Raw genomic sequence first — 15,963 nt, 5'->3', positions numbered from 1 at the left:
TCGATATCGAGCCCATGTCTCCGCTTAGAGAGGAGGAAATAAAACGGAAATATGTCTGGGGCCAACCTTTGGTCGAGCCCGAGGAGGTGAAGAACCTCCCAACAAGAATGTATGAATTGCATGATTGGTACATGAAAATTACCAAGATTTCCAATCGAGAGTCCCTCATGGTGCAAGTCGCGGAAGATCATTACTTCAATAAGAAAGCTCTGTCCGTTGAGTGTTCAGAACTATTTCAGTTATTCAATCAAGATGCACTCGACAAATCTATCGTCATTTGCTATTGTATGTAAGTGATTTCTTTCTGTAATTTAAGTCTCATGCTAGCTCTAGTGCTCATTGATTGATCATTAATTACCTGTAATTATATATCCTCACTATATATTCTTTTCTGTGGTATTATGCAGGATGAAGATGTATGAAATGAAAAAAGCTGGACGCTATGGCATTGGGTTCATTGACCCAAATACCGTGAATGAATACACATGGAAATTGGAATGGTGTAGACAAGATGTAGAGAAAAACATGGTAGAGTTCTTGAAGCGCCTCAATAGCAAAGAAGATATACTACTTCCTTACAACTTCGAGTGAGTCACACTGCCTTGTACTACAAATTCTGTTTTTGCTTACTAGCTAGATGTTAATAAGTGTATAGGGTTTAGGATTATAGTTGATTAGTGTTATGCACATGCCCGCTTAATTTATACATGCAAACGTATGCGCATGCAGCTTCCACTGGATCTTGTTAGACATTAAAGTTGACGAAGGAAAAGTTGAAGTACTGGACTCACTACTTAAAAAAGATAGTGACTACAGCATCGTGAAGGGGATAGTCGACAGGTTATTTCAATCATTATTAACTATATCTCGGCCTATTTAGTTCGTCATTTCCTGATATGAACTATTTTAATAACCCCTTTATTAATTTTTTTTGCCGGCTGGCAGGGCTTGGGCAAAGTACATCAAGGTGACTCCAGGAAAATGGCGACAAAAGCTATGTTGGTATCGACCCAAGGTAAGTAATTAAGTAGTACTAACTAGCTAGCTACCATCTCTTTAATTCTTGTTTCAATACCATTAATTAATTAACATGCTTGATTAATTATTATCTGATTAAATTCTATTCGCATGATGGCGTCCGGAAGGAGCAGATCTGATAGACAAGACTGGGTACGTTTGTCAGAACACTATTCACAAATCTTACATGATTGTCGATATCTAGTCACACAACTAATACACATGCATATTGATCTCCTTCTTAACAGTTTAAAGAGGTGCGGGACCAGCTCCTACCAGAGGAGCGCATGCGAGCACTTCAAGAGGAAATAGCGGGATTTTTGCTCGACCAGGTCATAGATCCCAAAGGAGAATACTATTACCCGCTACCGCCCCCATGAACCACTTGTCATCGTGCTCCGAAGGCACCAAGGCAACATGTAGGAGAAATTGCATATATATACATGTGTATGTGTGAATAATTAATGGTGGTTGTGAGACATTCGATTATATATATATATATGATCGGTTCTACGAGAAAATCTATTTATATATATGCATAACGTGTACAATATGTAGTATCGTAAAATACCAGCAAACAAAAAAGAATTAAATGGAAAACTCAAAATTAATGGAAAAATAAAAATTAAAACCAAACCCCCCCAAATTAAAACCAACCGGTACTAATGGTCTACCAGCACCCGGGCCTGGCTCCACTAGTAGAAAACAGGGCTTTTGTTCGGGCCTGGCCAGCCCATTAGTCCCGGTTCCGCACGAACCGGGACCCATGGGGTGCATTAGTCCCGGTTCGTGAGCCTAGGGGGCCGGCCGGGCCACGTGGGCCACTGGTCCCGGTTCCTCTGGACCTTTTGGTCCCGGTTCAACGCACGAACCGGGACCAATGCGCCACGCCCCTGGCCCATGACCATTAGTCCCGGTTTGTGCCACAAACCAGGACTAAAGGGTTGGTCCAGTTTAGTCCCACCTCGCCAACCGAAGGGCGCTCACACCGGTTTATAAGCCCGTCCCTCTCTGCCTTGTTGAGCTCCTCTCAAAATGAAAATAGATGCCCTTATACAGGGAATTGGGCCTAAATTCATAGTGAGTTTCTCTGAAATTCATAGAAATTTATTATGAATTTAGGTTGAATTTTCTCTATAGGCGCATCTATGCTAATTTTTTTATGTTGGGGTTGGCGATCTTTACAGACTTTTTATGTGTTGAATATGCACCATTCAAAATCAGTCTCTGCTTTGAATGGTTCATTTTGAACACACAAAAAGTCAGGAGTTCAAATAAGTTCAAGAAAATGAAATCCCTTTGTAACAGATGAGTTTTCATCCGAAACCCTGATACTTCGAAAGAGATTGTCCATTTTGTTCACGAAGTGCATCCACCTTTTGCCGGGACCCTCTCAACTTTCTTGCACATGCTATGTGGATGAAATGATGATACCATGCCAACTTTCAACCTTTTCAGATTTCATTTGATGATACATTGAAAAATGATGATGTGGCTTTGAAAAATGATGATATCGCTTTGAATGTGTCCATTAGTGCCGGTTCCAACGGCTAGGCGGGAGGAGCTCTTTAGTACCGGTTTGTGGCGAACCTTTAGCACCGGTTCGTGCCACGAACCGGTACTAATGAGGCTGTGGCCCCACGAGCACCTTTAGTACCGGTTCGTGGCACGAACCGGTACTAGAGTTTCTGACTAAGCTGTTTTTTAGTCCCACCTCACGAAGAGAGAGGCACTAGGAGCGGTTTATAAGCCCTGAGTGCAGAGACGATGAAGAAGAGGCGCAATGCTCACCTTCACGTTGCTTAGCTTCAAGCCTTGAGGAATAAGGTAGACTGCATGGAGCTATGTGCAGTGCAGTCTACACTATTTCGAAAGGCTTGAAGGTAATTAACGAGCATTGCGCCTCTTTTTTATTTCTAATAACTTATTACAACTCCGGACTTCTTGTGTTACGGCAAAAACTGGATGCACTTCGTGTACAAACTGGACAATCTCTTTCGAAGTATCAGGGCCTGTTTCGGACGAAAACTCATTTGTTACATCGGCACTTCAATCTTTAAACTTATTACAACTCCAGACTTTTTTGGCATTCAGTAGGCACCATTCAAAGCGACGTCATCAATTTTCAACACTTTCTGACATCATTTGCTGTTTTTCAGTCATTTACCGATTTATTTTCAGAGCTAAATGACCGTGAAATTAAAAATCGCTACAAAATGAACTCTGAAAATGTTGAAACTTGGCATGGTATCATCATTTTACCCACATAGCATGTGCAAGAGAGTAGAGAGGGTTACGGTCAAAACTGGACGCACTTCGTGTACAAACTGGACAATCTCTTTCGGAGTATCAGGGCTTCGGACGAGAACTCATCTGTTACACCAGCACTTCATGTTTTTTAAACTTAATTGAACTCCAGACTATTTTTGCGTTCAGTACGCACCATTCAAAGCGACGTCATCAATTTCCAACACATTCTGACATCATTTGCTATTTTTCAGTCATTTACCGATTTGTTTAGAGAGCTAAATGACCGTGAAATTGAAAATCGCTACAAAATGAACTCTGATAATATTGAAACTTGGCATGGTATCATCATTTCACCCAAATAGCATGTGCAAGAGAGTAGAGAGGGTTACGACAAAAACTGGATGCACTTCGTGTACAAACTGGACAATCTCTTTCGGAGTATCAGTGCTTTGGACGAGAACTCATCTGTTATTCAGAAATGATTAGTAAATGCATGAAAAATAACAAATGAAGTCAGAAAGGATTGAAAAATGATGATGTTGCTTTGAATGGTGCATTTTGAACACACAAAAAGTCAAGAGTTCAAATAAGTTTTAAAAAATGAAATCCCTTTGTAACAGACGAGTTTCCGTATGAAATCCTGATACTTTGAAAGAGATTGTCCGTTTTGTACACGAAGTGCATCCAGTTTTTGCCGTAATCCTCTCAAATTTCTTGCACATGCTATGTGGATGAAATGATGATACCATGCCAACTTTCAACCTTTTCAGAGTTCATTTGAAATGTTTTTCAATTTTAGGGTCTTATAGCTCAAAATAATTAGTAAATGCATGAAAAATAACAAATGAAGTCAGAAAGGATTGAAAAACGATGATGTGGCTTTGAATGGTGCATTTTGAACACACAAAAAGTTAGGAGTTCAAATGAGTTTTAAAAAATGAAATCCCTTTGTAACAGACGAGTTTCCGTATGAAATCCTGATATTTTGAAAGAGATTGTCCGTTTTGTACACGAAGTGCATCCAGTTTTTGCCGTAATCCTCTCAACTTTCTTGCACATGCTATGTGGATGAAATGATGATACCATGCCAACTTTCAACCTTTTCAGAGTTCATTTGAAATGCTTTTCAATTTTATGGTCTTATAGCTCAAAATAATTAGTAAATGCATGAAAAATAACAAATGAAGTCAGAAAGGATTGAAAAATGATGATGTGGCTTTGAATGGTGCATTTTGAACACACAAAAAGTCAGGAGTTCAAATAAATTTTAAAAAATGAAATCCCTTTGTAACAGACGAGTTTCCGTATGAAATCCTGATACTTTGAAAGAGATTGTCCATTTTGTACACGAAGTGCATCCAGTTTTTACCGTAACCCTCTCAACTTTCTTGCACATGCTATGTGGATGAAATGATGATACCATGCCAACTTTCAACCTTTTCAGAGTTCATTTGAAATACTTTTCAATTTTAGGGTCTTATAACTCAAAATAATTAGTAAATGCATGAAAAATGGTGCATGAAAAATAACAAATAAAATAAATAAGTAATTAGAAACAAAATAATATAAACTTTATTAAAATATATAACTAGAAACAAAATAAACTAAACTTTAATAAAATTTATGAAACTAAAATTAACAAAGTATCTTCTGTTCAAAACATTATAAGAAAGCTCTAGTATTATTGAAACTAAAATCATATAAATTGATGCAACTAAAATTATCGAAGTATTTTCTGTTCAAAATCATTAAAAGCAAAAAGAATTTTCATAAAGAACTTTTTTTGATAGAAACTTTAATTGCAAAAAGAATTATCATAAAGTAAAATAAATAAGTAATTAGAAACAAAATAAAATAAAATAAATAAGTTTTTTTTAAGTAGAAACAAAACAAAATAAATAAAGCAAAAAGAAAACAAAAAAAACAGGCAAAAAATAAAAAATATGCCACCTACTGGGCCACCACGGCCTGAATACGACTAGAAACCCATCCATGGGCCAGGATTCAGGCCCGTAGGAGGCCCAGTAGGCCCACAGGCACATAGTGACAGATTAGGCCTGAAAGCCTGCAGTTGAGAGGAGCTCAATAGGGTGGGTGCAGCAGCGCTTATAAACCACTCTCGAGCCCTCTCAACTAGCGACGTGGGACTAAACTTTTGGCCGTGACGCGGGAAGCAAGAGGCCTTTGGTCCCGGTTGGTGCCACCAACCGGGACTAAAGGGGTGCATTGGTACCGGTTCGTGGCCCCAACCGGGACCAATGCCCCCCCTTAGTCCCGGTTGGTGGCACCAACCGGGACTAAAGGTCGCATTCATCCCGGTTGCTGTCACGAACCGGGACCAATGCTCCGTCTATATATACAGCACTTGTGAAATTTTTCGTTCAGTTCTTCGATCCCGTCCCGACGACGCCGCCAGACTGGCCCTCTGCGCCTCGCCGTCGCCGTCGTCGCCCCTGCCTCTGATGTCGTCCCGCGCCGCCCAGACGCCGTCGCCGCCCCGCGCCCCCTGCCTCCTCGTCGCCCGTCGCCGCGCCACTCACCTCCGCCCCCTACCTCCTCGTCGCCTGTCGCCGTCGCCGCCCCCTGCCTCCTCGTCGCCCGTGGCCGCGCCCCTCACCGTCGCCCCCGTGCGCTGCCTCCTCGTCGATCGCCGCCCCCTTTGTGAGCTCATATGAATTTTCCTAATTTAGATGTTCATAGTTTTTTTGTTCATGGATTTTTTCTGTTAGAATATGCAAATGTTAGAATTTTTTTCTGTTCATAGATTTTTTTGTGATATTATTGTTGAATATGCAAATGTTTGTGTGTTCATATATATGCAAAGAATATGTCAATTTTTTTCTGAGAATTTTTATAATTTTTTTTCTGTTGTAATTTTGTTCGTAGAATTTTTATCTTGTTCATAGAATTTTTATGATTTTTTTCTGTTGTAATTTTGTTCATAGAATAAGAAGAGAAAGTGTTTAATAGAATTAGTTAGAAAAATAATAGAACTAGTTAAACTAGTTTATTTTTATTAAGAACTACTTTATTTTATATATTTATAGTAAGTGCTTAGTAGTTGAACTAGTTGATTAATTAATAAAACTACTTTATTAAATTTTACTATATATAGAAGTAGTTTATTTTTTAGTAAGAACTACTTTATTTTATTTATTTATAGTAAGTGCTTAGTAGTTGAACTAGTTGATTAATTAATAAAACTACTTTATTATATTTATACTAAGTGCTTAATTAGTACTTGAACTAGTTGATTTAACAAAACTAGTTTATTTTACTATAGAAGTAGTTTATTTTTAGCAAGGAAATTAATAGAACTAGTTTGTTCTTTTAGTTAAAGCAATTATTCCCGCATCGACGTTGACGATGCCTATCCCGCATCCTCGTCGTCGACTCGGCGGAGGAGGCCGGCTTGATCAGAGGGGCCATGTCCGGGACTAGGCTCCGCCGGGCTGGTTTTGGGAGGTGCTACCTTCCGGTGGGCGTAGGTTGGTGAGGAGCCAGCCCGTCGTTGACCCGATCCTTGTTTGGTGGCGGTCGCGTGGGCCAGTGACAGTGCCGAGGCTTCCGGACACCGCGGAGGTGGTACGTCACCGTGTCAGCGAGGAGGACCAGCACGTCCGTCGCTACATGGTTGCGTTGGAGGGTAGGTTCGACAATACCTGGCAGGTTCTTCAGGGATCTCACTGGAGCTATGATCCTGTGATGGTTCCGTCCCTTTGGGTGTCCACCGCCCGCGCCGATATCCGTCGGGCGCTACAGTTCTAGCTGTACTAGCGATGCTATATGTATGATAGTATTCGAGGTGTATTAGTGATAATATTCGACGATGTACGGACGCATGGAGATGATGTAGTTTTGCTTATAATTGAATGCATCCTAATTTGAATACTACTTTATTTTGTGATTTGATTTTGCTTATTGAATGCTCAAAGTGGAAAACTACTCCTACTTTGAATGCTAAAATTGGAGAGCACTATGCAAGGCATATGCATATGATTAGTTGATAGCTTATAGGGTTTTTGTTTTCGCAGAAATCTAGGAGCCCCTGGCCCCTCGATCATCCCCGCCGTCATCCCCGTCACCGCCCCCTCCGACATCGAGGTGAGACTAGCCAAATACTCTTTTAGAAAGATAATTAAACGATATTTCGGGTTGACTGTAAGTCTATCGAGTCTCCACCATCTATGAGAGGACGAAGAATCCCGACTATTGTCGTGGGGGTAGCTTCTCCTTCATTCCCGTGTGCTAGATAATTTGGTGTAATTCACTCGAGAACGAAAGGAGGATCTACCATCACCGACGGTCGCAAATGTCAGAGAGGAATCAGTGAGGGAGAGTTCCACCATATATATATGAGAGGACGAAGAATCCCGACTGTTGTCGTGGGGGCCGCTTCTCCTTTGTTCCCGTGTGCTAGACATTTTGGTGTAATGCACTCGGGGACAAATGGAGGAGCGACCATCACCAACAGTCGAATGTACACACCACGTGAGCGGAGAGTTTTCAAGAAAAGACTCGACAAACCGATAGTCAACCCGTGATGAATAATAATGATCTAACTTAGGTTTTTTAGTACATATATTTAATTGTATACGTTTAATATTTGAATTATGAACATAGGAAATGTCGTACTCGGACGACGAAAGTCTCCCGGGGGAGTGCGACTGGTGCCACGACGACCGAGGTCAGTGCGACAGGCCTCACCTGGACGAAGATCGGCGCTTCAGTATTAAGCTGGAGGAGACCTTCGATGTTGAAACGGTACGCAACGACGACAAGTGTTATTTTTTCGTAATTAAGCACGACTTCAACTATTTCAACGTGTACTTTTCATCTTTTACAATTCGGCTAGCTTATCTCATGCCATGCAAGACGCTACGTCTTGGAGAGGATGGGTTTTGAAGACCATGAAAGTATGGAGACAAAGAAAATTCACCTAAGGACCCATCATGATATAGATTTTGAAGTAAATCTGTATAATTCTGAGAGCGTAACCCATTTTGGTTGCAAAAATTGGGAAGCATTTTGCAAGATGTATGGTTCTGATGAGGGTATGCTTGTCACCATGGATCTTGGTGATCCTGACATCGAGCAAGACAATATGGACATTTGGGTCCTTGTTGATACGCCTCCAATTCTACCGCTATATGAGTTTCTCAAACATAGTTATTAGCTAATTTATATTGTTCATTTCAAAATAGTTGACAGCTTATTTTCATTGACAGCTTATTTTGATTGTTCAAATAATGTGCGGAACATGGTAGACAGAACCTACTACACCGATGGCTCTGAGTTAACTTATAAGGAGAAAACTCATCTGGTCGGATTTTGTACTGATCTTGAGAATTACAATATCTATTGTAAAACTCCTCCACATTATGGTCAATATGTGCCACTAGTGCACGTGTTGAACTACGGTAACTACTATGGAGATACCCTGGTAAGATTTCTTACTATTACGACATCCGTGCATATTTTGCATACTTCTAAAACTAGTACATCATTGCTAACTATGAAGTTATTACTATGTTTTTCAATAGATAATCCCATAGGATTGTGTGCCTCATTTGATGTATCAGAATGGTAGGCTTGATGTTTTGAACATACAACCAGGTCATCCTACGAATCTCAACTGTCCATACCGGATTTCTAAAAGAAGTGGATACATGCAAATCAAAGAATGGAAAAAATGTATGGACAGTCGCAAGGAGGTTCTTGGAAGCAAAAGGAAGCGAAGCGCAAGAATTGGAGACAGGATGATCTCCATTCTCCATAATGAAGAGTCAGGGTCTATATTGTTTTATGCTATTTTACCTTAAAGAGGGTATTTCGGTCCTACTAATACTGATGATCATGTGCTAAGAACAATTAAGTAGGGTTGGTTCGATGACTATGAGGACGATGATCGTATGACTTGTTATTAATAACGAGTAGAAGTTGTATGATGATGATTAGTAGGACTTGTTATTATATATGATGATGCATGATGCGCGCATGAAGAGTTATTATATATCAGCGGGTGAAATGAACATGTATTGGATTGAAGTGAAGGCAACATGCATGTGGTGCATGTCGAAAGTAGTACAATCCAAACTTGATCAAGTTAGGATCAGTATTACTTTCGACATGCACCACATGTTGCCTTCACTTCAATCTAAGCCATGTTTAGGCATAGCAAGACGTAGTGTTGGTAAACCAAGCACGGAGATATAAGAGAGGATAATTCTCTCTAATAGCTACCTAATAACAACCTAAATTAACCCCAAAACCCCTAAATCAGCCCCTTTCAAAAAAAAAAACAAAACCCTTAGCTCCAGCCAGATGCTGACGCGTGGATGCCTATTGGTCCTGGTTGATGTCACCAACCAGAACCAAAGGCCCCCTGCCTGGGCTGGCCGCAGCGGCCACGTGGAGGACCTTCTGTCCCGGTTCATGTAAGAACCGGAACTAAAAGCCAAGGCAATAGTAACGACCTTTTAGTCCCGGTTCACAAACCGGGACAGAAGGCCCTCACGAACCGGGACAATAGGCCCTTTTTCTACTAGTGCTCGTGCCACGTGCCACCTGGTGGCACTTTAGCGCCGGTTCGTGCCGAACCGGTAGTAAAGGGAGGGGGGGGGGGCTTTAGTCTCCACTCTTTAGTGCCGGTTGCAGAACCGGCACTAAAGGCCCTTACGAACCAGCGCTAAAGCCCGGTTCTGCACTAATGTCAGCTTCCATATGTGCACGTGGCGCCACCATTACGTTGAGCCGGCCGTCATCCTGCTTGTTTTCACCGAGAGCCACTAGTTTATAGTTGGCTTACACATAAGCGGAGTCCTGTGACACTCGGCTTACAGTGCCTTAGCCGATACAAAGTAAGTCAAGTACGCTAAGCAGAGTGTAACACTCAGCTTACATGTCGCCGAGGTTGAAATGCTCTTCGCCAAGTATGTTTCATCGTCGGTTTCATTTATTTTTCCTTGTAGTGTGTCGGACGTCGTCGCTATATCGGTGGCCACATCCGCCAGAAACATGATATGACATGCTCCTTCCGGTGCTTCATGTTATTTGTACGATGATTCTGGCCCGGTTAGGGCATCTACAACGTTGAGCTAAGGATCAAAAGCCTGGCCGTTTCCCTAGTCCAGAGAATATTTCCTAGCGCCTTTCAGACAGCTCTGCCAGAGTTGGCAGCGGGCACTCCAGTTCTTCAATAGTTGATTTAACGTGGGATGGTTAGCGCCTCAGAATTTTTGAGTGGTGGAGGCTGAGGCTCTTATACAAACGCTAGACAATATATTGTTTATTTCCTATCCTTAAGGGCCTACATAAGCAGCTATGTAGTCCACACATTTGAGGGATGAATGTTGAGCTGAGAGGAAAGCGACATATTTGTTTCTTTTATTACGTTCTCTGATAACCACATTCTTCGTTGGGATCCATTTTAGTCGAAGTACCTCTGTCTACAGAGGGACACAACCAAGTGTGCGTCTTCCTATGTAGATAGCTGGCACACATAGAGTTAGTGAAACAAGGACAGAAACACTCAAGATAGCAGCAACAGACACTTGCATTTTCACAATTATTGCTCCAACAAACACTTTCATTTTCACAATTATTGCTCCAACAGATACTTTGGTTTTCACAATTATTGCTCCAGCAAACAAATCAGCTATTTATTTATTTTCCTTTCATTTTTGGTCTTGTTTTATGGTAACCAGGATTGTTCTATAGTGAAGCACGAAAGTTGTGCTAGTTTAGTTTAAATGGCTTAGTTTTGCATGAGTGTACTATACATGCCTCCTTTGGTTCATAGGATAGGAATATCATATAGGAATAACAAGAACCATTGGAAGTGAGATGACATGTATCTCAATTCCTATAGGGAAAAAGAGATGTCACTTAATTCACAGGATAAGAACTTTTCAATTGGGTCTAAGCTAATGTTTTTTTTTTGCCTTTGAGATATGAAGAATTGAGTCCTATCCTACATAGAAATAGGAATGCATTCTTACAAACCAAAGGGCACCAAAAATATTTTTTTCCTACAAAATTCCCATCTTTACAAGACTTACAAATTTTCCTTTAAACCAAAGGAAGCCTTAACTAGTACCTGACACGTGTATACACCATTGCATTTGTGTGCAGGAATGGTCTGCTTACTTTAAAGGGCTGGAGTGACTTGCATTGTTCCACAGTCAAACTCACAGGCGCCCATGGACATAGATATACAATCACCTCCATGCACGAGACTGATAATAGACTTCCCCAAAAGGAAAAAGGAAAAAACAAGACAGATAATAGACTTCCTCAAAACAAAAAAGACAGACAATAGACGATAATCATTATGTTTGTGAGTATAAGACAGACAACAAACAATATGAAGAAAACATATTTATTAAGCTCAGCACACTTTCATTACAAGCATATAATTATTCAGCATTGCATAGCTCAGGTCGAGAACTACTAATGAGTTTGAGGCCCTACGCAGCAACACATCGGATAAATGCTCCCCTTACAAAGGGGAATCCAGAAAGGCATGCCCATACCCACACACATTGCTTTGCATCCTTTGTCATTGACACATGGATCCATCGGCTTGCACACCATGTGCACATTATTAGGTTCTGCAAAATTCAACATGTACAGATATATCAAACAACATGCATTTTTTGATAAATTAATTGAGGTTTGCTTATGTAGACCACCCTAGAAAAGTTTACAAATTTTGAGGAAGATGGAAGGTGGTGATTGAGAGTTACCCCTTCAATCATAATAGGCTAGTATAGTCTTTTATATCCAATTCAATTGGTTCAATGCTTCATCTGCAGGCTGGTGCGGCAATATACATGGGTAGCTCTGTCAAGGGTAGACGTCGTTTCATTATGGTTTCGCGTACGCCCACTAGCCGTTAGCAATCTAATTTGATATGAAAACCGATCTTTCAACTCTTCCACCCCACACTAATTTGGGCCGTATAAACGCCTTTGATTCAAAATTCATGCACACACTTTGTTCTACCTACCGTACAATCTACTCAAAAAACTGAAACACAAACCATTGAACATCATTAACAATTATGCCTATCAATAATCAAGAACACTACAATATTGTACGTGTAATCACCGAGGGCCTGATATATGTCTTTCTTGTGGGAAATATTGGTAGGCCATGGAGCAACGGATGTCACAGAGAAGGCTAGCCATTGTTGGATGTAGTTTCTTTGTCATGTAGTGGGTGCCACGGTTGGTTCTAGTCTCTTGATTGAGCCATCGAGAAGACATGCGTTAGAATTAGTTAACCATCAATGTACATGAATATTCCTTTTTAAAGTAATTCTAACATCCATATAAACTTTCTTAAGGGGGTGTACCAAAGCATTAACAAATTTAATATTTTGGAAAATTCATATAGAAATAAGGAGATGTCTTACATACCAGTTTGTGCATGGCAAGATGATAAGGTAGAACATATCATAGCAAGCACCAGGAATGCAATGACCACCGAGCACACAATTGTCGATTGTGTTGTAGTGCTCTTGGTTAGCCCCATGAGAACAAAGATATTACTTCTATTATATTCCTCCTTCCTTCTTATGTTCATGTGTGTTTTTGTCTTGCCAATCAACTAATTCACTTTCTGCGATTTATTAGAGAGGCCCAATAGCATCTTATGTATTGATATCCCATCCAAGTATATCTCAAAAGATATTGTTGTCATATCTTGATGGTTCTACATAAATGGCATACAATCTTTCATATAAATGTTATACATTTCATGCTATTTATATGTAGTACTTCTATCTAGATAGAGTTGTAATGGAGTATTTGGCAATAATCTTGCATTTATTTATCTATTGCAATGGTATTAATATCACAGTATTACAGAAAATAGCACATATCTTGTTTGGTTAAATAAATGCCGCACACCTTAGGTAATGATCTTGCATCCATGTATGGCTCCTACATTATTGTTGCCACATCATGCTGGTTCTACATAATGATGTACACTCTTTTATATAAAACGACATTTATTTCATATTTATTTAAATGTAGTGCTAGTTTTAGTATAGAGTCACAATCAAATATCACACAATGATCTTGCATTTATTTCTCTCATGCAATGGTATTAGTATCACATATCTTGTTTCATCAAATAAAAATGGCACTACTACTTTTATTATTCTTTTTTTTGGCTCATTTAATTGTTGGTGGTGCTAGCTTACAGAAGGGACATTAGGCGCCGGTTGAATTTGATGAGGCAAACAGATCTTAGATATTATCATGCATTTTTATATATCTCCTAAATTAATGTTGACATGCATATCTCGGTTCTATATTGTCTTTATATCACAATTCTGAAAAGTATACCAGCAAATTTGTATTTCCATTAGTAGAGTTTCTATGGCATACATATCATATATTGTTGATACGGATCATATCTTAGTTTGTCAACGTGAATATGAAAATATGTATTTGGCCTTCTAAAGAGAATAAAGCGCGTAGTATTTCATATTGTTGTAAATGTCAAGGACCACATACCCAAGATCATTGAAAAGTCTTGTTGTTCTCAATTCAAATATATATCAAAGATCAACCTTCTTGTAAAAGTTGTTGTTCTTGATTCAAATATATATATATATATATATATATATATATATATATATATATATATATATATATATATATATATATATATATATAACATTCAAAAACAAAATATGGTTCGAAAATTAAGCATCACTCATTGCAAACGTCAGAATGAAAATAAAATGCAAATCCTTATCTTGTGGAGAGAGTATTGGATGCATTGCGTATTACACTGTGTAGATCCAACAAATCATTTCACATGTTAATACGACAAGTCAGCACACAAATATTGGTGCCCGGACGAGACCCATGATTGGTTAAGCATGGAGAGGAGCGCTTCCGATCGTTTGTCGATTTTGAAATCCACCTCCGGACCGCTGGCCCCGACCGCGTTGGCGGCCGTCTCCGGCATGGCTGGCGGGGCAGCACCTGCTCCCCTGTTGGGTGTGGCTGCCATGCCTCGCCGCTCGACGACCCTGCGCCTGGCCGCTCCCCCATAGCTGGGCAGACATGGCGGAATTGGCTGAGGAAGAAGAGGGGGAGGGGCGGGTGGAGCTTCCCGTGTCCCTGGCGCCACCTTCGTTGGGTGAGTTCTTGGCGGCGGCGAGGCCGACTTGCGCGTGCGGCTCATTGGATGTGCGCCCGGCGGCTATGCCGGCGCCCCTACCTGCCCGTGGTCATCGGAGGCGACTCCTCATTGGCATGGCCCAAGGCACGGCGGCGACTCCTCGGGATCATGATCTGCCGCCTACTGGCCATCCTGGCCTGGTTCGCGATGGACCTACGGCCGAACGTTCGCCTTGGTCTGGCCAGGCGCCGCCGTCGGCTTGGTGACGCATACCGTAGGGGGGGAATCAAGCTCCTGGTCGGGGCCGACGCATCCTGCTCTGTTGTGTGGGCCGACGGCGGCCCGCACAGTGGTCGGGACGAACGATGCGTGTGCCAGCCATCGTAGTCACGATCCACGGCGGTTTGCAATGGTTCTTGGGTTGGATGCGCACGAGATTACCGTCGCGGTTCAAATGGCCCAGGAGGACATTGGATTGGCTAACCAACAGTAGAGGCTTGCTCCGGCGGATGCCAACCATTGGATCTGGATCCAATGGGGAGCACGACCCGCGACTAGGACGGCCGGCTTCTAGGATTGAGTGGCCAAGTGGGGGGATTTGCTCGATCTTTTGCCTCCACTTGTCTAACTGCGTTGCCAGCAACTGTTCTCGCCCCCCCCCCCCCCCCCCCCCCCTCTCGCATCCTCTGCGACGCCCTCGCCGGAGACTTCGCCGGCCTCGTCCAGCAGCTCACCCCGGATCCACACCTACGCAGAGGTCCTTATGGCTAGGGAGTAGGGGAGTTGTCTCGCACGACCTAAGAGGCCGCTCCCTTCGGGGTGATCCGCCGCGTGCTCCGATGAGGCTGACTCGCTGGGCCGCAGCCATATGTCGGCAATCTACGCCAGCACATCCCTGCGCCGACCACCACCCCCGAAGATCCTACGGTGATGCCAGGCTGCCCCTGCACGAGTCATCGGGCAGCTTTCGCCAACAGGAGGCTGCCCGCCGCCGGGCCGAGGACAAAGCGAGGGAGACCGTTGCGGCAGGAGCTGGAGGCCCGGCCGGCACCGGCCCAGGGCGCCCGGGTGGATCCCATGGCCCGGCATCCCATGTCTAGGGAGAGTGGTTGTCGGCCCTCTGATTGGGACTTACGACAGTGTGCCCAAGGAAACGGCTCTGCATAAGAGTCGCGAGAGGTGGCTGATGACCGTGGGGGGTGGCGTGAGGCCGTTGATAGATCGTCCCGCGAGTTGAGTTTCGGACGGCGCGAGGACTTGCGGTTGGCTCGGGAAGATGACCCTGAGTGGAGGCGGGGTGGGTCTCGGCTGCAGTGGTACTTACCTCCACGCCACTTCCCCAAGGATCCGGGACTTTCCGCACCGCCCAAAAAGAAGAAGAAGCTTACCGGGTGGTCGACATACCCACACTCGCGGGGGCACCGGAGCAGGAGGCTCCGGTGCCACCCGCTCCCGGATTTGGCAGCCCCAGGACCCGCGAGGAGACGATGTGCATTAACTGTGGATGTGCGGTGCATTTCCGCTCGGAGTGCGAGGTGCCGCCTAATGCCCCAT

General features: G+C 42.6%; 1 long non-coding RNA gene across 1 annotated transcript; it reads right to left on the bottom strand.

Annotated features, from left to right (window-relative positions):
* Window positions 1–11,633: 11,633 nt before the first annotated feature.
* LOC120976240 (uncharacterized) lies at window positions 11,634–12,953 on the bottom strand. The gene is made up of 2 exons (XR_005771491.2): window positions 12,690–12,953; window positions 11,634–11,879 (listed from the first exon to the last, which is right to left on the bottom strand). It is a non-coding gene; the product is annotated as an uncharacterized lncRNA (long non-coding RNA).
* Between the last annotated feature and the right edge of the window lie 3,010 nt (window positions 12,954–15,963).

The sequence above is a fragment of the Aegilops tauschii genome, chromosome 3, assembly GCF_002575655.3.
Source record: "Aegilops tauschii subsp. strangulata cultivar AL8/78 chromosome 3, Aet v6.0, whole genome shotgun sequence".
Taxonomy (NCBI): Eukaryota; Viridiplantae; Streptophyta; class Magnoliopsida; order Poales; family Poaceae; genus Aegilops; species Aegilops tauschii.
Note: the sequence above shows the minus strand (reverse complement) of the source record. Positions and strands in the feature narration are given on the sequence as shown.